The sequence below is a fragment of the Anthonomus grandis genome, chromosome 9 (genome assembly GCF_022605725.1).
Source record: "Anthonomus grandis grandis chromosome 9, icAntGran1.3, whole genome shotgun sequence".
In the NCBI taxonomy this organism is placed as follows: domain Eukaryota; kingdom Metazoa; phylum Arthropoda; class Insecta; order Coleoptera; family Curculionidae; genus Anthonomus; species Anthonomus grandis.
In genome coordinates this window covers 21,348,997-21,373,502 of record NC_065554.1, presented here as the reverse complement: position 1 = coordinate 21,373,502, position 24,506 = coordinate 21,348,997, and the positions used below count along the sequence as shown (strand labels likewise).

Here is a 24,506-nt window from a genome sequence, read left to right as displayed (position 1 = left end):
AAAAATGTGAATAGTTTTAGTAGATAGGCAGCTAAATTGGTCTTAAATATATTCAGAAAGTGCAATTACGCATTCTACTAATACTCTTTGTTTCTTTTGATTTCAAGAAGTCTTTAAGAATAAATAACAAACTTAATGAACTTGGAAAGTCTTGAAGATCTGCTGTATCTCCAATTTGTTTGGTTAAAGAAATATAGTTGGAAAGGGACTTGTGTGTTCACCAATAATGAAATACCTGATCTTTTCTATTTTAATTTGCTAACATCATAAAGCAAGACGTACTTCACTCCTTTCATGTTTTAGCTAAAATGGTTAACTGGCAGGATTAAATATAATTATTTACTTATACATGCATATAATCATACTTTTCTTCGTAATTTCACATCTAAACTCTTTGGAGTTCTTAATATACTTCTCCATATAAAAACAACTACATATCATTTTAACAATATGATCCACTTACATTTATACATATAATATTTTATGTATATTAGCGATCTACTCCACTGTCTCTTTCTCATGGATACCTCATGGAACAAACATATATCAAAAAAATACAACTTTAAAATCATGTAATAAATATATGGATTTTAGTTTCGTACTTTACAAGAGAAATCCCTACAAGTTTCCATGTGAGTCTAGCCATTTAATGGACTGAAAAAATATTGATACTGTCAAAGGCCTTACAAAAATCTAACTATTTAAAACTTCATAAAACAATTCTATTAATTTTAGTTTCATATGAAAGATGATGAGCTTCTATGCTAAAAAGTTCTAAAATTACCAATAATCTTATATTTTCTTCAATAACCGGTACAAGAGCACACACAACACACTACTACCTAGGTACATTCCAGGACGTACCGTACTTTCCAGGACGACGGATTGGAAGAAGAGGTGCTATTAAACGGCCTTCTCGATCGCCAGATTTATCACCTCTAGACTGTTTTCTTTGAGGCCACTTGAAAAGCAAAATATATAAGACTAAACCCATTTCACTAGAAGATTAATAGAACAGAATTATAAATGTGTGCATTGAAATCATGCTTAAAGTATTGCAGAACCTGCGACAACGTTTCAAGCAAATTTTGTAGGTACCTGAGGAATAAAAGTGGTAATTTCCAGCATTTATTAAGCTAACACGTAAGCAAATTCCTTTTAAATGTATTTTTTAGAAAAATTGTTTAAAAGTCAAGACTTGCAAAATTAAAATATTCTGTACAATGCTAATGCTATTTAATTTTTGGTCTTATATTTAGCAATACTGAACATTTTTACGCTACTACTCCTAAGCCGATAAGAAAAAATACCCCAAAATCAAAACGAGAAATTATTAACTTTTTTGAGATAAACTTACGTTTTTGTTAAAATTATTAGAATATACTTAAAAATTCTAATTTATAAGTTATTGGTCATTTAATATAAGCAAAAATAATCGATTATCGTAAGAATAAATGTAAGAGCATTAAGTAACTACCAAAGTATTTTTCCCGTAATTGGTATTTTCCAATAAAACAAATTAAAAAAAGTTTAATGTTAATCTACGCACTATTTACGCAATTGACTGACTCTATAATTTAAAATATTTGCAAACTAAGTCTCCATACAGAAAGAATATTTTAAAAGGTCATTTACTTACTTAATGGCATTATCTTACACATTAAAAATAAACGATTTTAGTCGATAATATATAGAATGGCTTGGGGCTTGTATAACATGCTCATAAAAATGGAAAAAAAATATAAATACGCATTATTACATTAATAGAAATTTACTGCAAGTAAGTTTTGAGAGTTTTCTTGTCTGTCTCCTTCTTATTGCTTCCTTTTAGGTATGTTCTTTCTCACACTTTCAAAATTTTAAATATTATGATTTCATAAGCATATTATCGAAAGGTACTTCTCATTAGTTGTTTACTTTGGACAATTTTGTTTTTTGAATAGTAAACATATTATAGTTATTTGCCCTTAAACTGTATTAGATTGCTAAAAAAATAAAAAAAAAATAAATTAAGTAACTGAGAGGCCTAAATCCAATATTGTACCGCATATAAAATCTAGGGCATCTGGAAGTGTTAATATATTTTTACGGCTCTTTTATAATTTCTGACTGGTTTAATAAATTCGTTAAAAATCATTAAATTTTCCAGGTTTTTAGATTTTATTCTTTGTTCCAAATAAGCTTTTGCTCTTAACAATTTTTCGTTGTCATAGATTATTTCTTCCAGTGTTTTGGAGTAAATTTTTATTCTATTCCAGGCAGTTGACGTCATTTGTCAGTAAAGTTTTTTTATTTCTGCTTTTAAACTTATATTAATTTTTTTTTTAAACCTACAAATATCCTAATACTTGAATAATTTTTCTAGTTTCGGCTCTCTATTAAATTATTCAAATAATTTGTCTCTAGCTCAGCTCTGACACACATAAAACTAAACTCGCTAATAGCCAACTTCCTCAATTCTTTACCGCCTGTCAAGATCTCGCTTGATTAACGATTCCTAATTATATTTTATCTTCCTTAAATCGGATCTCCATATTTATATAATCATTTTCTACCGGGGATTTTATACCTGTAGGGCATCGGACACCTAAAATTTCTTTCCTAATTGGCATTTTTAGCCTTGGTATCCATGTTGCAGAAGTTTATATAAACACGCTCATAGTACATCTAATTTTGGCACGGCCTTGCGAGAAATTCCTGTTACAAATTAATTAATTAATAAATTACATATCATATCGGGGCAATCTTGATTAAAAACAACCGTATGTGTGTTAATGGAAGATCACCTAGGTAGATTTAATTGGTTTTTTCAAGCATTTACTTTACAAGAAGCTGATGATCAAATGAGAGTTGGTACAAGAGTTTATGTTAGGAGGCCTCGCGTCGCACGTCTGACCGACATAAATTTAATTAAAAAAACACTCGATTGAAAAATAAATAAATATGATTATAGCTGGTATAGAACTAGTGAAAAAAGTAAGGCATATACAGGGTTTCTTAAGTAGAATTTCGAAGTATGTTAGTTTTGAAATACAGTGTAATAAAGTCGATTTCTTGTTTTTATATGGAAACAATGTAAATAATTTTGGTATTTTGTAAGTGTTTTCAAAAGTCAAATTAAAATTTAGGTTTAATTCTATCAAGTCGGTTAGCCACATGCATTTTAGTACCTGTACAATATTTTTTAATTAAAAAAAGTCTATAATTGCAGTTGAAATAAAAACGAATACTTGTAGAGCTACCCTAATTTTTTTGGATAATTTTTTAATGAAAAAGATTTTATCTTCAAAAATTATTTTAGAAAAAAATTATTTTTCATGAATTAACGTCGTGGAGCTTTTACAAATATTTCATATAAATACATCCTTAGCACAAAATGTAAATAATTTGTAAAAAACAGCTAAGGTCTAATTCTCTAAAATCATTCTATAAATTAATTTGAATTTAATATCACCAAGGCATTTAATGGGAATAAAGTATTTACATCAAAACGGTATACATAGGAACAACTATAAAATAAAATTATAAAAATTATAAAATAAAATAATTTTGAAGCAATATTTTATTTAATTATTTTTTTTAAAATAAAAATGTGATACAGTTCAGTACAACAAAATTATGACTAAATAAGTTGGACCACACCATATTATTGGTTTTCTCAATAAAAAAGTATAAAGGTCGTTTTTATTTAATTTTAAGACTTATTCGAAGCAAGTTTATTATAATAGAAAGTTTATATATAATTTTGTTAATATAATAATATAAAATATGTTTATATATATATATATATATATATATATATATATATATATATATATATATATATATATATATATAACGTAATATGAAAATTCCTGTAACGAGTTATGGTCCTCCTAATTTCTTATCATTCAGTATTTAATTTTTTATGTTTCAAAATTTTGGACTATCATTTAATTTTATTTCAGGCATTTATCCTCTCTGTTTTTTTTAGAAATGTTTTTCTGGTTTATTTTTCCAGATTTTCGGAATTAGTTATATTCTATTCCAGGCATTTTGCAATTTTTCTTGTGGGCTTCCTGAAACTTAATTGACTTCTCAAATGTCTAGTTTCATTATTTTAAATCAACAATTTTTTTAAAATAATTAATTATTCTTCTATATGTTCTAAAAGTACTGTTTAAAAAATACCTTGTGCACCCAAAAAGAATAAGTTCATAAAAAGCAATATGCAACTTTTTAAAATATATATGCATATACAGAGTCGCATTAAAAATTATTAGTCGATATTTTTTTAATAACCCATTATGTATAATATTTTTTTAAGGCATATGCAATCAAAAAATAAAATTGACGCATGTGATATCTCCTCTGTACATTTTAGAATTTTCCTTAAATATAGGACGCATTAGACATTGCATAATCCAATTTCTTATGCCTACTAATCAAAAAATGTTTATCAGTTTCCGAAGGCAGCCCAACCTATAACTTTCGTTATTTTTCCAACTATTTTAATTATGAATTTTAAGTTATTTACCTCATGAATATTTATTTACAGTCTGGTTTCCTTAGAGGCTATTCGTAATTCTTCAGCTTTAACCTCTGCTGAAATTATGGTTTTAGTTATGATCACTGTCATCTGCAAACCTACGGTAACTCATGTAAGTTCCATAAATGTTCACTATTTTAACTTTAGAATTGAACTAAACTTAATTAACTGCCCAAAGAAGCCTCTTTTAGTAATTTTTGTTCTAATATATGTAATTCATTATTTAGTGACGTATTTCTGATGCATTTTTTATTTATTTGAATTACTTCTTTGGTAAGTTTTCTTTAAAATCAAAATGATAATTGAATTTCATAACTCTGAAAATGGTTCTATAAATGTGTATAAGTAGACAATGGTTTCTTTCTAATTCTTAGATTGACCTTGAGTAAAACAAGGCTCTAGTCTATAATAATCTACCTTAAATCAAAAGTTTTAAAGAGAATTATCACATAGGTGATCTAAGATGCTCACTTTCATCCATACCAATGTATCTCAGACTTAATGATCATTAAGGATTCTTATGAAATCATGGTTTTTAGGGATAATTATCTATAATTTCTAAAACAGATATAATTTTAGGATAATTCAGTTAGTATTAGAGGAATACAAAATATTTATCATTATGTTATTTCTTACACTCTATCTGTTCTTCTATACGTTTGATGTGGTATAACTTGAGTTTTAAGATTGAAATACTTGAACAATAAATTCGAGAATAATTTTCTGAACAGATTAATTAAAAAAGATGAATAGTACTTATGATATGATGCAAAAGATACAGGTCAATCTTCTAAGGTACCCAAATTAAATAGAATTCTTTTATGTCTAGAATAGGGTAAATTTACGTTTTTTTAGTTAGTTCTTGTAGATTTGTTCCTTAAATACCTAGAATGTAATTGTATGCTTTGTCCAGGCAATATATATTTTTTTTATTTTTCCAAGAAATTGAATCAATCTTACCAACTACTTGAAATAAATAAAATTATGTTTCTTACAAGCAAATTGTAGCAATTTTTTGTCTTTTCCAGGTATAGTCCTGTCATCCATGTAATATAGTCCATACTCAAATAGACCTTGAATGTAAATATTTAAAGACATTTCGATTTAAAAAAATAATTTATTTTTTCTAGGCACTTATAAGTTAGAATTATCAAAAAAGATCAACAGTCAATCAAATCACCAGCCCTATATTACTTATACGCAAAAAACGGATTAAAACCTATTCATATATTATAACCATGAAAAACTATCTTATTTAGACCATATGGAATAAACGTTGTCAAGCTAAAAGGCAGGCCTTTAACATATCGTTTGAAAATGACATTTAAGGACTGAAATAATACCTTTATAGTAATCGGAAAAGGTTAAAAGTTCAAGTTACTAGAAATGATATCACGGGAGGTGTGAACGACGATTTCGAAATCGTCGATTTAATACCCGAACGTAAGTTAAAAACTATGCGGCTTAAATTGATGATTATTACCGAAATTTCCAGACACATTTATTTTTGTGGGACTGGAATAACCGGTCTTAATAGCCTATATATAATTTTTGTGCGAGACCGGTGGTTTTGTTAAGCAGTGGTATTCCTTTAGAAAATTTTCACTGAGTTCTTAAAAACGTATATAAGTAAGTGGTCGTGGAAACCGTTACAAAAGAAATCATATACATACCATATGTGAATGTTTTATATTTATTTGATTTTTAGGTGAATTCTTACATAAATTTCTGGTAGAATACAGAGGATTTAATTTATAATAAATATGCATTTAAAATCGATATTCTATTATAATTTAGAAATTTATTTTATTGGGCTCTTAATTTTAACAGAAAAATATTTACTGTTGTTTACTAAACAATTTATTTTAATGGTATTGTCCATCTAATAATACAGCCTTAAATGAAAATAAAATTTTAATTTTAAAGTTCAACAACAAGCTGTAAACTGCTATTGTAAAAATGTTTTGCTTGACTCTCCATGACATAAAATATGATATTAATATTTTTTAGTGAAATTAAGGGAAAATTTCCATCATGCTTCACGCTTTGAAAGGAAGGTTATGTTTATGTTATGTTGATTAAGCGAGAAATGAGGAGTATTTGAGAAAAATATTTTGTTCAAGTTAAATATGATAGTAGTAAATTTTATATAATAATTGCAAGCAATGCTACTGTGGTAAGAAATGAGATTAATACCTTAATTAATACCAAAGCAAATATCGCCAAAGAACCAGCTCGAGCATTTAGTTTATGGGGATATATCTAATACTAAAAGAAAGATATTAATACCCATTTATGTTATGCATAAATAATTAAAAAAGGGTTTTTTTATGATAAAGTTGTATTAGTTGTCACATATATTTTAATAATGAGTCCTACAATAAATTTACAAGTAATAAAAATCGGAACAAGAAAGAAGAACAGTGCTTCGTCATATTAATTTACTTTTTCCTATTAGTCCACTTCTGGTAAACAAAGAAATAGTAGGAACATTTTAAACACAACTCTAGTTGATCATCTTTTTTTACTGATAATATTGTAATGATTATTATTTATTTATTTATTACACTCTCACAAACACATTGGAAATGTAATTACATGTTAAGGGTGCTTACTAAGCCAGTAAAGGCGAGAAAAAGAAAGACTACAACTAAAATATACTAACTAAACAAATTAACAATATAAAAAACATACAAATACATATAGCAGGTTCTTAAACAAATATGTGTACTACTTATACTTTGAACTACCTAAAATCACAGATCTAATTTGCCCTACAAAACTATTAAAGAAATCTATATCACATTTTTGTATATATTCTTTACTTTGGTACATCATTCGATTTATAGGTGAACTACTTAGAGTTAAACATTGGAACAGCTTTTTATTTTTTATTCTTAAGTTTACTTTAGGAACCACAAAAGTTATGTTGTTAATTAAGGAACATTTCTTATACTTTAAATTGTTGACAATATTATATATAAATAGTACATCATTTAAACTTCATCTAATACTTAATCTAACCATACTAAATTCAGTCAGCATACTTTCATAAGAAATCATATAGGGACAAGTATAGATACCTTAAAAACCTCTTTTGCACTTTTTCAATCATATCAATATGCACCAATGACTGTGGTTATCAAATAACAGAGGCATATTCTAAATGGGGTCTAACCAATGTATTGTATAACGTTATGATTGATTTTATTTGTTTAAAGTTTTTAGTGTTTCTAATTACAAATCCAAGAACTTTATATGCTTTATTGACAATAGTTTCATAGTGTTAAAGTTTGACTGCATGTACACAAGTTGAATTCTTTTCTTTAGATAGGAAGCTATAAATTTACATGCGGACAGAGAAAAACCGAATTTACCCAGTTTAGTGATCAGCAGACCGTGATCAACCTTATCAAAAGCTTTGTCATGATCACATCTAACTGCTCCTTATTGTCAATAGCCTTAGCTGTTGCCTCTGTCAGAAGGTCAAGATTGGTGACAGTCGAGACTCCCGGCAAGAAACCGTGCTGCTGTAGAGCAAATTTATTTATGAAGGTGTTCAAGATATCTTGGTATAGAATGTTTTCAAACATTTTTGCAAGAGAATTGAGAACACTAATTAGTCGATAATTGTCAACCAAACATGCATCTCCCGATTTAAATATTAGAGTTACTGTTGCATACTTCAGCATTTCAGGAAATGTATTCGTCATTAGACACAGATTAAAAATTGTTTTTAGTGGAGCACACAAAATATCAGAACATCCCTTATAAATATAGGAAGGTATGTGATCGTTACCAGTGGCCTTTTTTGGCTTTAATTTTTTGATACTTGCTCAGATATAAAGGAAAACATAAAACTGCCGGAACATTCTTCAAATTTAGGCTCCTCAGACTGCCGGAAAACTGACTCAAAATATGCTGCAAATGTGTTAGCAATATCTAGAGAACCACTAACAGAATGACCCTGAAATAAAACCTCTGTCGGAATATTAGGTTTTAATATTATCACGGTAAATAAATTAATCTTAATACTAACAACTGTGATAATAACTAATTCAACTAAACGCGTTTTGTTTATCTTATTTGGTGTTAGATTTGACAGCTCTCAATAATTGAAAGGTCTAATGTAAATATATAAGTTAATAAAATTAGGTATTCCAGTACTTTTTGGCAATTATATAATTAATTAATAATTTTTCTAATTATTCCTTTAAGTTTAAACGTGAAAATCTTAAAAAAAGACTTTTTTAATGACATATCACTCGACGCTTGTTTCTATTTAAAATTTTAGGGTTGGTGCTACCATTGTTTTAGGGTATAAATGTATAAAGAGACTTTTCGATTATTAAATATTCTCTTCGTAAATAAATAAATTTTAAAAGAGCTGATTTACTGCCTGAAATTTTCTATGGTTTTATTTTCGATGCACCACCCTATATATGTATTTAATTATATTCGTTTGTAGAAAATTTTATTCGAGTATGTAATAAAATTGAAAAAACGAGTTTTAATGAGATTTGTCATAAATTAAACAGCTAAATTATAAATAGGCAAGTTAATGCATTAGTAGCGGTAAATTTATATACGCAAAAAACTAATTTGTAAAACTTAATTTAAAAAATGTATAAAGTTAATCACGTTAATTTTCTTATGGACTTTAACAAAGGAGATATTTTAGCTAAAGTTTCTCGGGAATTAAAGATAAATTAAGAAAAAAACTTCAAAATTCATAAATTATATTTTGAAGATTTTACTATTTTTTTAAAAGTTTGAATTTAAAGAATAAACATGATATCAAATATAAAAAAAAATTCTTTAAATTTATATTATAGAATATTTAATAGGACTAGTCTAAAGTCTATATGAAATATTATAATTTGTACTCCATTTTTAAGAATTGTCAATTATTAGAAATTTTAGAAAGCATATAAAGAGCATTAAATATAAATAGGTTAACTTTTAGTGATTTTAATGAAAAATTATTAAACAATCCCCCAAGAGCAAAAAACTCAAAACTCCATCTTCCAAGGATTCCTTTCTACCTAAAATATTCTTTGATTGATGATTTGTGACTGTAACTTCCAATAGTAAATAATAACTCTAAGCAATCCCGTGTCCCATCATCAATATATCAATAACTTTCTTTCTTAAGTAACAAATCACTTACCTATAGACAGTAAATTGATGTCCCATTAAAATGTTTTCCTAATATGGTTGAGATATTAGGTAAAAATTATGCGCATTTTTTCTCCGAAAATTAAAGAAAATTCTTTTCCCATTAAAAAATTAAATAAAAAAGAGTTTCGTCTTAGATTCCAATCTTAATTTTAGACAACGATAATAAATGAAGATTTAACGGCAAAAAAGAAGAAGAAAAGAAAGAGATAAAAGAAAATCCATTCTTTGTTGATGATCAATTTTATGACTCTTCCAAAAGTAAACAATAACTCCAAACAATCCCGAGTCTCACCATATAAGTACATGCATCAATAATTCTTCTTTTAAGTGACGAATAACTCACTAGTTAATATTAACCAACACAAAAAGGGCAAAATAAAGAAATCCAACTGCTTTTAAAGATAACTTAGTATAATAGTAAATTGGCTTTTGATAAAAAGATGATAAATTAGTATTCAACAATAAAAAATTAAAGAAAATCTATGTTTAAAGCCGTATTCACCTAAAAAAACCTATTCTTTGATTAATGGTCAAATTTATCAGCAAACAATACCGTGTCTCACCACACAACTAAATGCCTCAATAATTCTCTTCTTAAGTGACGAATTACTCACTAGTAGATATTAAGCAACACAAAAACAGCATCTTCACAAACATAAACTACACGGGCGGCACTGCAATTTGGCTTCATTAAGTTTGCCCATAAATCTTCACGTGTATGCTTACAATTCAGAGAATAGTTCCCTGTTAAAACTAATTTGCTGTATAGAAAATCTAAGGGGGCGTTCGTGCCAAATAGCAATAAATAAACTAGATGCACCCAAAATTCTTTGCCACGCTTGACCAGAAACGGAGTCGCTTTCACCCAACACCCAAAAAAGGGTAAATTTTCAAAATGCTAGTAGTAGCAGTATTAGCAAAAATAATCATAATAATAATAATGGACGCGCTAACAATGTAACGCAGGTGAATCTGCGTGCTATCCTTAATTTACTATTAACAACACAGGTAGAACTTTCTACAAAATAAAAAATTTTGATGTGGATGCGCCAGAGGCGGACTGGGAAACAGTTTAATCGGATCCGTTTCGCTTTTTGATTAATTATGGAGCCTTGAAAGGTGCCTTGTCATTTCGGTTAGAATAGTTTAACCGTGGTTTCTGTGAAATTGGTTTATCTAGGAGGTAAGAAAATTTGCTTCTATGATACTTTCTAGGCGGCCTGACTACTGAGGCATTGATCTCATTTTATTTTCTTGGAAATAACAGAAGTGTACTCGGAATATATTGATGACAAGAAGAAATTGCAAAGGTATACAAATCTCTAAATATATTCTAAGAGGTACCTAATTTTTCATCTAGAAGCACTCGTTGGACCTGGGATATTGAATGCTGTAATAGTTTGCCGGAATCAGAAATTAATATTTCCAATATCCTATATTTTACGATTTTTTTAAACAAACATGGTACGATGAAGCCCTTAATTACGAAACCAGTTTCAGATATTAATCCAGTAATAAAAATATAGCTACTATCCTTTGACAAAATTGTTATTTGAATATAAGAATTTGAATAATATGGAGGAAATTATAATATATCTTGGAAAAGGTTGGATCCCTACTAAAACTATAAATATTAAAAAAAGAAGAATATATCTGGAAATTATTATTTTTAATCGAACATATAATTAGGAACATACACGATCAATATTTCTAACTGCAAGGAAATGGAATTATAATTATAAGTGTTGCTAAATATTGACTGATTTTTCATGATATTTTAAGAATTTCAAGTCTTGTCACCTAAATATTAAATTACAAAATTAAATACTATTTATTTTTGATGCTATTTCATCATTTATTTTTCTAATCTATATTGCCTATGTGAAAGATTTAAGTTCTTGGGTCCAATCATTTCCCAAATCCGTCCCTGTTGTCTTCAATCTCAATTTGTTATAATAACAACAACGGCCTGTACTTAATGGCGTATATTCTAATAATAATTATTTTGCTTTTTTAATAAATCATTTCAGGTATTATTATTTATGTACTTTCACTCAAGCAGCAACTTTTAAGTATCGGCCTGGGTTCATTTTAAATGAGTTTATATAGTAGCAGCCAGTTAGTTTTTCTAACGCGATATTAGTTTTTTTTTTATTTATGGAAATATATGTGTATGCGATTTCTTGCTGGGTGCTTTTGGTTATTTTTAATTCTAGGATTTTTTTTTGCGAATAATTTAGAGGTTTAATTATGATAATGTTTTTGTTTTAATGCTAATTTAAGTCAGGAATATAATGACTCTACTGAAATTAATTAATTTTTTTAGTATGATCGCATTAGATATACTTTTTAAAACGAGCTTTTTGAGGCATATTAATCCTAATTTTATTTCTTTATTTTCATCAAAATACAACCTAAGTAAAAAAGCAATGTTACAACAATATACAAACAAATTTTAGAAAAAAATATATAATTAATGAAATACAATTAACTAAGATCAAAGGACTCAAAGTATTTCTTCTTTGCAAATGCACAGACCGCCCTTTTAAATTTCTAGCGTTCCTCAATATCTCTCTATGTTTCTCAACTTATGTAAAATTTGAAAAATCTTTATGGCCCTAGAGAGTGTTCCTCTCTAATATAAACTAAAAACATGCAACTCATGCCATCAGCATACCCATCTCGAAACCCCCTAACCAACAAGCAGTACCAAGCACTGGATTGCAGCTGTAACATGTGTGGCGCCCAACATTAAGCAGAGTCAATGGTGCACATTGACTCCAGAAAATTATTGCTTTTAATATTTGGAATAGATTTGTTTTCATACTGGATATAATGAGACTAAGTACACTTTTTCTTTTTATGGAATAACATCAGTATTCAAACACAGTTTATTGTTAGAGCACCAGTTGGCTATGCTCGCAGTGATAAGTTCGCAACTTGCTGAAACTTTGAACACTATATAACAAAATTACGTAACATTCACCCATTTGAACTTTTCTTTCTGCTATACTATCCGAGATCCCAATAGTGAGGCTCAAATTTTATTGATGAGATATTACCTGGAAATTTGACGTTTTTTTAACGCTATATTACTTTATACGAAATTATTTAGTTTACGTACTTTATATGTAGCTTTGATGGACTTTCAATTTTTTCCTGTATTAGTTATTGAGTTACTGTAACTACGGAATATTGTATTTACAGGGTATCCCAATAATTGGATTTATTAATTTATCAGCAGTTTTCAGAGCCAGAAACTACAACGAAAACTTGTATAATCATAGGTTGGTAAGTCAACCGTAAGGGAACTGTAGCCTTTGAAAAAGGTGCTTCTGAATATGGTTTTTTATTATTTTTAAAACGTGTTGAGATAAATAAAATTTTATTTACTATCAATTATATACTAAAAAAATGAAAAGCCTAATATAATATTAAATAAAAAATTAAATTTAAACCCTACACTTGGGGGGGGGGGGTGTTTTTTATAGCATAACGAGTCTGATAGAGATAAACTTATAGCAAAAAGTATGTATCAGACACAGATCATTTTATGACTATTTTAATTGTGTTTTAGTAGGGTATTTAAAATATTTTAAAAAGTTTTTTAGTTTAAGTACTAGGGAACCCTGGTTAATGAGTAAATATACAAATTAAAAATTAATATAACTATAAAATTATTAATAATCTGAATTTTTAATTGGTAAATAACTGCTTCTCTTTCAAATAAATAAATATATATACATAAATTTTTTTTTTCCAGTATATACCCTTCAAACTAAAAACAAGAAAATTTTGAAAATGTCTCCAGTTAGTTTTTGCTAAAATTTTTAATTCGATATTCTAGGGATTATACTATTTTGATATTTTTTAATGGGCTAGTATTACTACTTAGATATCAAATTGCTTCCTTTAAATAGGAAATTATGTGTAGGTTTCTATTTCTTTTACTCAGATTTAATGGTTAATTAAAAACTGTCGAAAACTACCCTGTAATAACCATTTGGATTTTATGGGAGTTCAAAGTGCCCCGCAAACTTAAAAAAAGTAAAAGCAGCTTCTAAATATCTAAATCTTGATGTTTTCATTAAAGTTAGTATACGTGTAAGTAATAAAAAATAAAGTAAGAAATAATAAAATAAATTTTGGTTGAAATAAGATAATCGAACAATCCAGTTCTCAGAGTAAAATAAAGTTCCCAAAATGGGAAATCATAGAAGCTATAAGAGATTAAAATCTTTATTCATTCAGAAAAAACAATCGGAGGTAACTTAAATTTCTTGTGGCCGATACTTATTATTAAATAATTAGTGGAACATTTAATTAAAATAATATATTGCTCTATTTGTTAAATGTAGTTTTAGTTAATTTTTGTTTGATTCGATATTAGATATAAAATTTTACTTTTTATTTTTAAGAAAAACGCTCTAATTTAATTAAATTTTTTATAAAAAACACCCAACAATCACTCAAAAAAATTATTTTTTTAAAGCGTTTTGAGTACCACCCAAATATTTTTTTTTAATTTAATTTTATTTTTAAGTAAACTCAAAAATTCTTAAAACAGTTTTTTAATTTATTAACCAAACCATGTTTAATTAATAAATTCTACTTAAAAAAACAAAATACATTCCCATGAAAAAAAAATCTTTAAAAGTGTTTTCAACTTAACTGTTTTATATAAAAAATTGAACATATAATAAAATAGTTCATTTAGTGATACTTCGAGAAATTTCGAGTTTAAAATGCCAGTTTTAAGTCGCTTCTTTATTCTGTATACTGGCCTGGGAAAAACGGATGAAAACAAACCACATGGATCTTAAGTTTTCAAATTTGGAAACACGTTTGTATATCCTGTATAAAAAGACAAATGTGCAAAAAACACCTAATATAGGTAAGGCAAAATGGCGCTTTGAGAGTAAGTAAATAAGTAATTCGAAATAGACAAAAACTTTAAATTAAAGTTTCATTTTAGTAATATTTTGCTTAAAGGCTCCGCTAGCAGCACCTTTGATAGTAAAAGAAACCGCAAAATTGATTATTGCTAATGGCACCTATACCAACCAAAAGGTAGATTTACTTAAAACAGGATTTCTAGTTGGGATCTTTTTTATTCTCTGAGTAACACAAACTAGAAAGTTCAATTTAACCATTAATTTTTTTAGAAGTGTCATCACCGATTCTCCACTAATAAAACGTAAGAACAAGAATTTGGAAGTTGATTTCCAAAAAAGCCTTAAAAGCAACTACGAAGACCTTTACACCACATGTCATAAAGCAGCAATATTTTCTCAGACTGCCTTAAAATTAATACTAATAAATATATTCCTGTAACATAACAGTCAGTATAAATCCACCCGAAATTGCCCGCGATAAACCGACCAGGTTTCACCCGTGACCTTTGAAAACTCGTATTTCTTAATCACATTTTTTTTTAATTGCGAAAATATCTCTCCGGTAAGGAACTAACCTTCGCGAGACGAGAAGAGGTTTTTTTGATGAGGAGGACCGGTTAGGTATAGGTTTTGGTGAATCTCTTGTCGCGGAAGCATAAATTTGAGATTCCCAAGTTGGATTTTTACATCCAGTTCGATTTTAAAGTAGCGCTTTGACCTTTTTCGGTTTAGTTTCCGATCGGTTTTATTTTGAAGAATATTTTTTTTGTATGTGCTGTTTTTCTGTATAGTAAATTAGTACACTACACTATAAAATATATAAATAGGATATATTCATATCTCTGATAAAATATAAAAGGAATCCTAATATCCTGTTTTCTTATTACATAGATTTAGAATATATAAAATAAGGTCTCTGGGGCTTTGACGAACACGATATACTAAAATAAAATTATTAGTAGCATTGTTACAATACTTTTTTTAATACAAAAGAAAATATTTATAATTATTAATACAGAATAATACTATATATTATAATAAAATACTTAACAACAAGGTTTGAAAATGTCCTTTTTTCCATACAAGCAATACAAGTTGCTCAAGTCAAGCGAATGTACTTGGAACCTTCTTTTTTCTTTAAACATATTTTTATAGCAGTAAAAATTAAAAATTATATAATTTTTGGATATTTTGTCGATATAATTTCACTCATTTTTGTCAACAAAAATATTTTTAATATTATTATAAGTTTTTTAAATAACGTTGCTACAACAGCCCTACACCAAAATAATAAAAAAAAAATATCCCTTTCAGAGCATCTTTTCCACAATACAAGCTTGATTTTCTAAGGTACTTCGAAAACTTAGTTCATCACCACGTAAAATAAAAGGTTATATAAATAAAATTTATTTGAATGGAAAAAATATGTTTCATTAATCTTAATAAAAATATTCATAAACATCTTTAAAAAATACTATATGGATATTTAAATTGGTAAAATTAAATGGAGTGTAAAGTTATGTTAAAATATTTTTTTTTAATATTGAAGAAATATGATACGTAAAATGATATCTTGAATATAATTAAAAAATATATTTAAAATATAAATTTAAATTTAATTTACGTCTATCACCTATGAAAATGATTGATATGATTATTATAACATTATGAGTATAGCCCGATTTATATTTTTATTTTTATTCGTTTTTTTATTATATTTTTTAATAAACTTTTCATACGTCGATTTTTTTTTTTAATTTCTGATCAGGAAAATTTTGGATATATAAATTGAAACAAAAACTATAAAATACAAAATATTTTAAAATATACTCAAATTAGCATCTAGGAAATTCTAATAATTAGGTTTTCTAGAAATTGTTAACGACTTGCGAAAACATGATGGTCTGCATAAAAAAGTAAAGGAAATATCTGAAACAAATAAGTCACAAGCACCATATCGACTGTTTGGTACTAACCACTAATTCTCAAAGATAATTTTAAGGAAATAGAAATATAAGAAAATTATATCCAAGATTTATTTGGTGACTTACGAGAAGTGCCATCTACGAGCATTAATACCGACGGTCCTACCATAATAACATGGGAACTTAAACGTGCTCTATTAATCAACAGAAAAACAATAGGAGCTCTAAATCAGGCATTATTTATTGAGAGGTTATTAAGTAAATTGATAAAGAAAACTTGGATTTTTCCCTATGCTATTAAGCCAAATATATAACTCTGGTAAAATTCGAACAAATCGGCTAGAGTCTACATTCATTCCCATTCTCAAAAGGCCGAAAATACAATGACTTTAGGCTGGTTAGTCTAATGAGCAACGCTCTAAAGATCCTCCTCAGAATTCTCTACTATGGAATCCGGGAGAGATGCAAACAGGTGATCTCGAGAAGACAGTTTAAATTTAGGAGAAGCATGGTACTCTTAAGCCATTGTTTAGTCTACAAATTCTGGCTCAGATATGCATGGACCAGCATAAGAGCCTCTATACATATGCTTTGTTGACTTCAAAAAGGCAGTTCCACGTACAGGCTTCGTAAACTCCCTGGTCAACGTGGGAATCGATGAAAAGGGATACATCGTTGAATAATGAATGTTAAAAGCAAGCATAATAAATAGACTAAAGGCTTTTGAACTCTGGTGCTATAGACGAATGCTGAGGATTCGTTGGATGGAGAGAATTTCGACCGATAAAGTACTTCAGAGAATAGGTAGTGAGGGAGAGTTAGTACATATGATAAACGAAAAACAGCATACGTAGGCCACCTACTCAGGCATGAAAAATATGAATTACCTCAATAATTGAAGAAAAGGAGAAGGAAAAAGGGTTTTGGAAGAAAGCGACTGTCCTGGATGTAAAACGTCAGAAACTGGAGTGTGTAAACTGGAGTAATGGCATTCGCCAATATGATTGCCAATCTTCATTCAAAATAGCACGAAAAGAAAAAGAAATGCATTTTTTCTCTAGTGCAAAAATCAAATATATTTGTTAGGTCTTAATATATCTAATACAACTTTAATCTTAATATAACTTTTGAAGAGCAATGATCTGTCTTAGAGACTAAGGAAAATTATAAATTTTTATTCAGGTTTAGACGTTCTTTTTAAACCAAATATTTTTTTTCTTAAATTTAAGCGGTCCTTTAATATATGTAAATTTTTTAATTTTTTTTTAGTAATAATGTGTTAAACCTTACGCATTTTCGTTAACAAAAATATTTTTAATGGCATTGATTACTTTCTTTAAAGATTTTCAATGTTGCTATAAGAGGCCTATGCAAAAATAATATTAAAAAAAATTATACCTGTATATGCAAAATATCTCTTTCAAAGCAAGTTGTCCACGAAAATAATCCGGCACACCTTTGAGAAATGCTATACGGATATTTAAATTGAAAAAATTAGATAAGAGTGTATAATTATTATGAAGCATTATTAAGAACGATTTAAGAAAGTATGTGAAAATTTGAATTTCGTGTTTTTAATATTGAAGAAATATCCAAATTTAAATTAGCAGAATTTAAAGCTTAATTTACATGCCTGTTCTAAGTCTTTCACCTGTGGAAATGCTTGATATTTGATATAATGAATATACATTTATAACTAAAAAATACTATTTGAAAAAAATGCATTTTTAATAATCAATTTCTAAATAAACTCTGCATACGTGGATTAAGAATTTGTTAAAAATTTTGAATTTCTGATATTGTATTATTTGGGTTATAATATATCCACGGAGTTCCAAATATTATCATTTAAATAAAAGAAGACTATGAATTACAAAACAATTTAAAATGTATGCAAATTAATATACAGAAAATTCTAGTAATTGGGTTTCCCAAAAATTTTAAACTTTTTATTAAAATTTTTATTACTGTTAAATTAACTTATAATTCTTTGGTGGAAAGATCAACTATATTTATCTCAATACATGAAAAAATTAATATTTTTAAAAATTATTGGATTGCAAAATATGCGCTTGTTTCTAGTTTTTGAACCATCCAATGCGATTTTTCTTCAAAGATCAACTCAATTAAATTATAAATGCTCATTAAGGTTCAGATATTCTTTCCAAGCCATTTTTTTTTTAATTTAAACGATTTTAAAATTCTTAATTATATAAAATTACACTTTCCGACAAAAAATTGTTATTTCGCTTTAATAATTGCTGAAATTGGTAATAGTTTTGCTTTTTCAATAAATAATATTGTAATTTTTCCCTGTACAATCCTGAGGTTGAATTTGTCATTATCCCTACCTCAGGAAAAAGCCATGTGAGTTCCTGCAATAAATTTCTTTTTTTGGATGACAAATCCTCTTAAGATTAATTGAATAAATATTATGAACACTTCCGTAGGCGATTATTCGTTTCGCAAACATAAAAATCAAATAATAGAAAAACACGTCGGCGGAGAAGTAGAGATACTGTTTCTTAAAGAGTTTTTTTATAGAAAACGCATCTAGTAAAAAAATATATCGAGCATACCATTTTTCGTCTAGTGCATTTTCATAATTAAAATTTGTTTATAAATTTACTGCATAAACCATATAAGTGTTGGACAATATAACGGTAGTAAATGATGTAGGCTTGTTTTGGCAATTTTTGATTTTGCTCAAAACTGTTAAGCTAAAACGGGATAAGTGCATAAAACTAACAAAATGTTACTTATCTGATTTTGGCAGTAAGCCGACGATATACTATTTATGATTTCTTTTGAGTAAAAGTTCTTCTGGTCAGTCATGTTTAGTTATTTTAATTTTATTACTGAATTTAAATGTAACAAAAATTACTCAATCTGAATTTATGTTTCTAGTGTCAATTCGTTAGAAACTACATACGAGTGCATAATCAATAGAGATAAGTATAAATCTGCTCAGTAAATTTCTTTTTTTTTGATGACAACCCCTCTAAGATTAATTGAATCAATATTATGGACATTTTCGTACGCGATCTTCTATTTCGCAAATATAAAAATCAAATAAAATAAGACAAATCAACGAAGAAACGAAGACCTAATTTAAAGTAAATTGCTATTAAATCTAACAGAATATCTGATTTATTCATGGAGTTTTCCATGGAAAATGCATTTGCGTAAACCAATTACATAACTAACATTTTTCTTTAAGTAAACAAAGACTAAATTAAAACTTAATGGATCAAAAAACGTACTTTTATGCTACTTCTAGACCTAAACCTGATCACTTTTTAATTAAACAGTTTGAAAATATGAAATTTTCGTATTTAATTGCCGCTTTTCCCAGGCCCCCATCAGCTGTTAAAATGCTTAAAACAACCGCCACATTGTTTCATCTACTCTTTTTTAACCAAAACTGTACATAATAATACCCCGCTTTCTCAAATGCTATAATAATACCATTATAGCTAAAGTAAATCAATATTATTTCACGGTGTATATGCGCTTTTTTATTGTTTGCAATAACACACATTGCCGCTTTCACTTGTGCATGTTTTTTTATTTTTTTGTAATTTTTCATCAAAAATTTTATAGTTTTATCAAGACATTCGTAACGCTACGCTTAGTTTAAGTAATTAAATTGCAATTATTAGAGATTTAGGAGCTATTGCATGCTTCTGGGGAAAACGGTAGTATTTTCTCGTCAATCGTGTAGTAAAATTTAAGCTTGTTGCCACTTAGTCATAAACTGCTTTAAAAAAGCATCAAATATATGTAGCTATTAAGCTGTAGCAATTAGGCGGTTTACAGTCGAGTAGTAACTTTTCAGTAAAAATTGCTGGGATTCTACTATTTGCATAAAAACTCCAGTTAAATATTTGTGTTTTTAAAATTAACCAGCTAGATTTACTTTTTTTTTACTTTTCATAAGTTTCCTTAAATTCTTATATTAATTTTAGACTTTCAAAGTTAAGAGCCTTACAGTCGCGTAGGGCAGCAACTTTTCTTTAAATGAGGCTGGAATTCTGTGATTTCCTTTGAAACTCAGGCGAAATTACTTTTTATGTTTTTCAAATTAGGCAACTAATTATAAAATCTATTTGCCATTTACTCACAAATTTCCTTTAAGATTTTACAATGTATTTAACTATTTAGCATGCAGTTTTAAGCCTTACAGTCACGTAAGGCAGTAACTTTTCATTAAGACTTATTAAAATTTAATTTTTTACATAAAATCCGAAGATTACATAAAGTACTTAGGTTCTTAAAATTAAATAGACAAATTTAGAAACTTCTTTTTATTTAGTCATTAATTACCTTAATTATTTTATGAAGTATTTATGTATGAAGCCTTGGAAGTAAAGAGCTCTACAGTCACGTAGGGTGCCACTTGTTGGAATTTTACTATTAAATAAGAATTAGTGAAAACACCATTAAACAGCCAAATAGAGTCTTGAAATCTCATGAAGCATTTAGAGAGACTTTGCAATTCAAAAGCTTCACAGTTATATAGTGCAGTTGTTATTACAGCATTTACACAAAAACTCATTTTAGTTAAACCTACCTTATACTGAGACGACCTGCTTGCAAAGAAATCCTCAAAACTCTTCTTCTAAAAATCATAAAAGCATCCCCTCCAAGTATGATAAAACACACACGCGCACAATAGCTCCGAATCACCACTATCCTGTCACAACCACCAAAAATTGAATGAAAATAATAAAAACAACCCAAAGGTTCTGCAGGGCACTAAATCGCTTCGACTAGAATCAACATCCGGAACCAGAAAGAGACACGCGAGGTACCCTCAGAGCGGCACCAGCGAGGTGGTACCAGCGACTAACCGCGGCACTGGGTTCCTGGCGAGTGGTGCCGTGGTGGGGAGCCCGCGAGAGTCAGGTGTACTACCAAGAACCGAGCGAAAAATTTCAACTGTGGTACTGGGTCTGTAAGATCACCGGAGCTGGTTCTTTCAGAGTACCGTAGCCTGGCTGACGTATGGTGAGGAAGTGTCGGGTTTGAGGAATCGGGACTTGACATTTGTTTTGTAAATATTAGTTTTGGGTCATCTGGGAATTTCGTTCTCTTATATATGATTTAATTCATTATTTTCATTTTAGGGAGGATCTATTTTTCCTTGCTTCTCGGTTAGATCAGGACTAGATTTGCTAAGATTGGATGCATGTTAATTTAGTTGGATTCTTCTTGCATTGGACACGTGCTGAGCTTAGATTAGATTATGAGATGTACAATCACGTAGGTCAGTAACTTGTCTTTCACCAAGTTACATAGAATACATAGAATCTTAGAAAAAATATGTTGGTTTTTGAAATTAAATTACCTAGATTCTAGAATCTGTTAATTTTTAGGCACAAATTATCTTTAAAATCTTTTCTTCAGAAGATATGATATACTTTTATTTATTTAGCCTTAGTAGTTAGAATTTAGTATATCTAATATCCAATCTATCAAACAAAAAGTCAAAAATGACTAAAGTTAAAAACAAAGAGTATATAGTTAGTTATCGTAGGTAGATGTCTGCTCTTCAAGTCTAGAGCTATCAATATCAGAGGAAAATAATACAAAATATATGAACTGAACAGGTTCCACAAATAAATATCGGAGAATTGGAAACAACACTACGTTAAACGAAAGAAAAAAAGAGTACAGGCAAAGATTTCATGCAAAATTTTTAATGAGTGTTTAACAGAACGAAAAATCCTAATTAGGTGGCAAAATGCAGAAGTCATCCTGTCACACAAGCAATTATCTTTTATCACATATCTTATTATGACACAGATTGACGAACAAGATGGACTCATACCAACCAGCTGAATATAATTCAATAATTTAGCACTATCGGCCACCTACACGTATACCTTATTGAAAAAGCCACACAGTATAATAAACACTCCATTTAGCCTTTGTCCACTACTAGAAAGCTCTTGACTCTATCGAAACTTAGGCAATTCTGGAATTCCTAGATAATGCAAGGATCGACTCTAGATACTCACGCTTTACAAAATATATCTATAATAATGTTTCGATTTATTTAAAAATAGTTGATGATTTTAAAACAGGCAAAATTTCAATTAAAAGAGGAGTAAGACAAACATGATTTTACAAAAAACCTTTTCCCTTGCTTTGAAGAATGCCTTTAAAAAATTTGACTTGCAAGAACACACAATTAATTTTAATGGAGAGCGTCTAAACCATTTACGATTTGCTAACGATATTGTGGTCATTGCCGACACAGGCGAAGAGCTTAAAAATATACTTCGGAAACTTCGTCGAATATCGTTACAAATTGGACTTTAAAGAAACTTAAACAAAATAAAGATGAGTACAGAAGATATCCAGGTAACTGTATGCGACCAACCCCTAGAAGTTATCCCAGAATTTATTTACTTATGCTACAAATTTCAGCTTGGCAAAGAGAATCAGTTTTTTGAAATTAATAGGTGTTTCGGTTTATTAATAACGATTTTTTTGTCTAATGTTAATTTTTTGACAAGGAATGGGTTCCTTGCCAATGTAATAAAACTTTCCCGCAAAACTTCTTTTCCTGGTATAAAATTAGACATTTCTGAGGCAAAAAAGAACAATGTTGTTGACACATTGTTAAAATACCACAAAGTGACTTTAAATTGCATCTATCTACCTTTTAAAACAAAGTGGATGTTTCTAGTAATAACCTACTAATATACCTGAAATGCCATATTCAAATAAAATCGACATTATTAACCGGAACACCTATTAGAAGAAAAGCAAACTCTCCTGAGTAGCTTTTGGCAAGCAAGGGTTTATTCTTAAATCTCGTGAATTTCCTATAAATTTAAAAAGGAAAATGTTTGACACCTATGTGATGCTGGTACCTACATATGGACTCTGGAGAATGGCAACTACTCGCAAATTTACCAATAGCAAGTAACTATTCTTCCAAACTAGTTGGAATACTACTATTTACATAAAAACTTAGGCAAAATGCTTATAATTTTAAAATAAAACAACCAAAGTCAAAAACTTGCGATTTCGGCATTAATTACCCTAATTTTCCTTTAAAGTATTTATTTATAAGCCTTGTTAAAGTTAAAAGATTAACAGTCGCGTACGGCAGTAACCTTTATTTAAAAGTGGTTGGAATTTACTATTTTCATTAAACATTTTCAAAAAACTTTTTTTTAAATTAAAAGCCAAGAAGAAAAACTATTTATAATTTTCTATTAAATTAATAAATCAAGTTGTACTTGATTTTATGTACGACTGATTTCTATGGAACGTAGGCTAGATTGGGCTTGTTTGATTTTAATTATACCATTTTTACTTACATTGGATTAAGTTGCTCTTGCTTGAGATTGGATTTAATTTAGTTGATATTTATTTGAGTCACAATCTGAGTTGGAATAGTCAAACTCGATTATGATTAATTTCTGGAATTGACTTAATAAAATATTGGAAGTGAGGGTTAAATTGGGTTGAAATAACTAAATATTGGTTTCATCTATGGATGAAAATAAACTAGTATTATTGGACTACTCTTGGACTCCCCTAGTACAATCTAGGGAAGTTGTATTGCATTAGTATTTATTTTGATTATGTTAAGCTAGATTAAGTTAGTTTTTCTTCTTAGGTTCTTATATGTGGGGAATATATGTAAATAAGAAAAAAATGTAAATCTTATGAATTCTTTGCATTAAAGGAGTGACAATACTTTCTTATAATTGCGGTTATCATAATATACTACCTTAGAAGTTAGAGGATGAGTAAAAATGAGACATTAAAGAAAAACAAATAGGGAATACAACAATAAGGAAATTAAATTCAAATATCTTTGCCAATGCAATTTTTACTATGGAAAAAAAAATATTTTTATTAATATTTCGATCCAACAGATTTACTGGTCGAAAAATTTTTTACGTTATAATACATTTATAGCAACGACAAAGTTGTCTAAAATTTATCCTAATA

The 24,506-nt window shown here is 28.3% G+C and overlaps 1 protein-coding gene across 2 annotated transcripts in view; it reads right to left on the bottom strand.

Annotated features, from left to right (window-relative positions):
• LOC126740083 (zinc finger protein 287-like) overlaps positions 1 to 24,506 on the bottom strand; it is a 237,766-nt gene that overhangs the window by 70,811 nt on the left and 142,449 nt on the right. The window contains exon 1 of one of the 2 annotated variants that reach the window (XM_050445957.1): positions 21,103 to 21,420. The exons of the other annotated variant lie outside the window; for it this stretch is intronic. The gene's annotated coding sequence lies outside the window, so the exon portion shown is untranslated. Of the gene's footprint in view, positions 1 to 21,102; positions 21,421 to 24,506 lie in introns of those variants that run through there. 2 annotated transcript variants of the gene reach the window in all.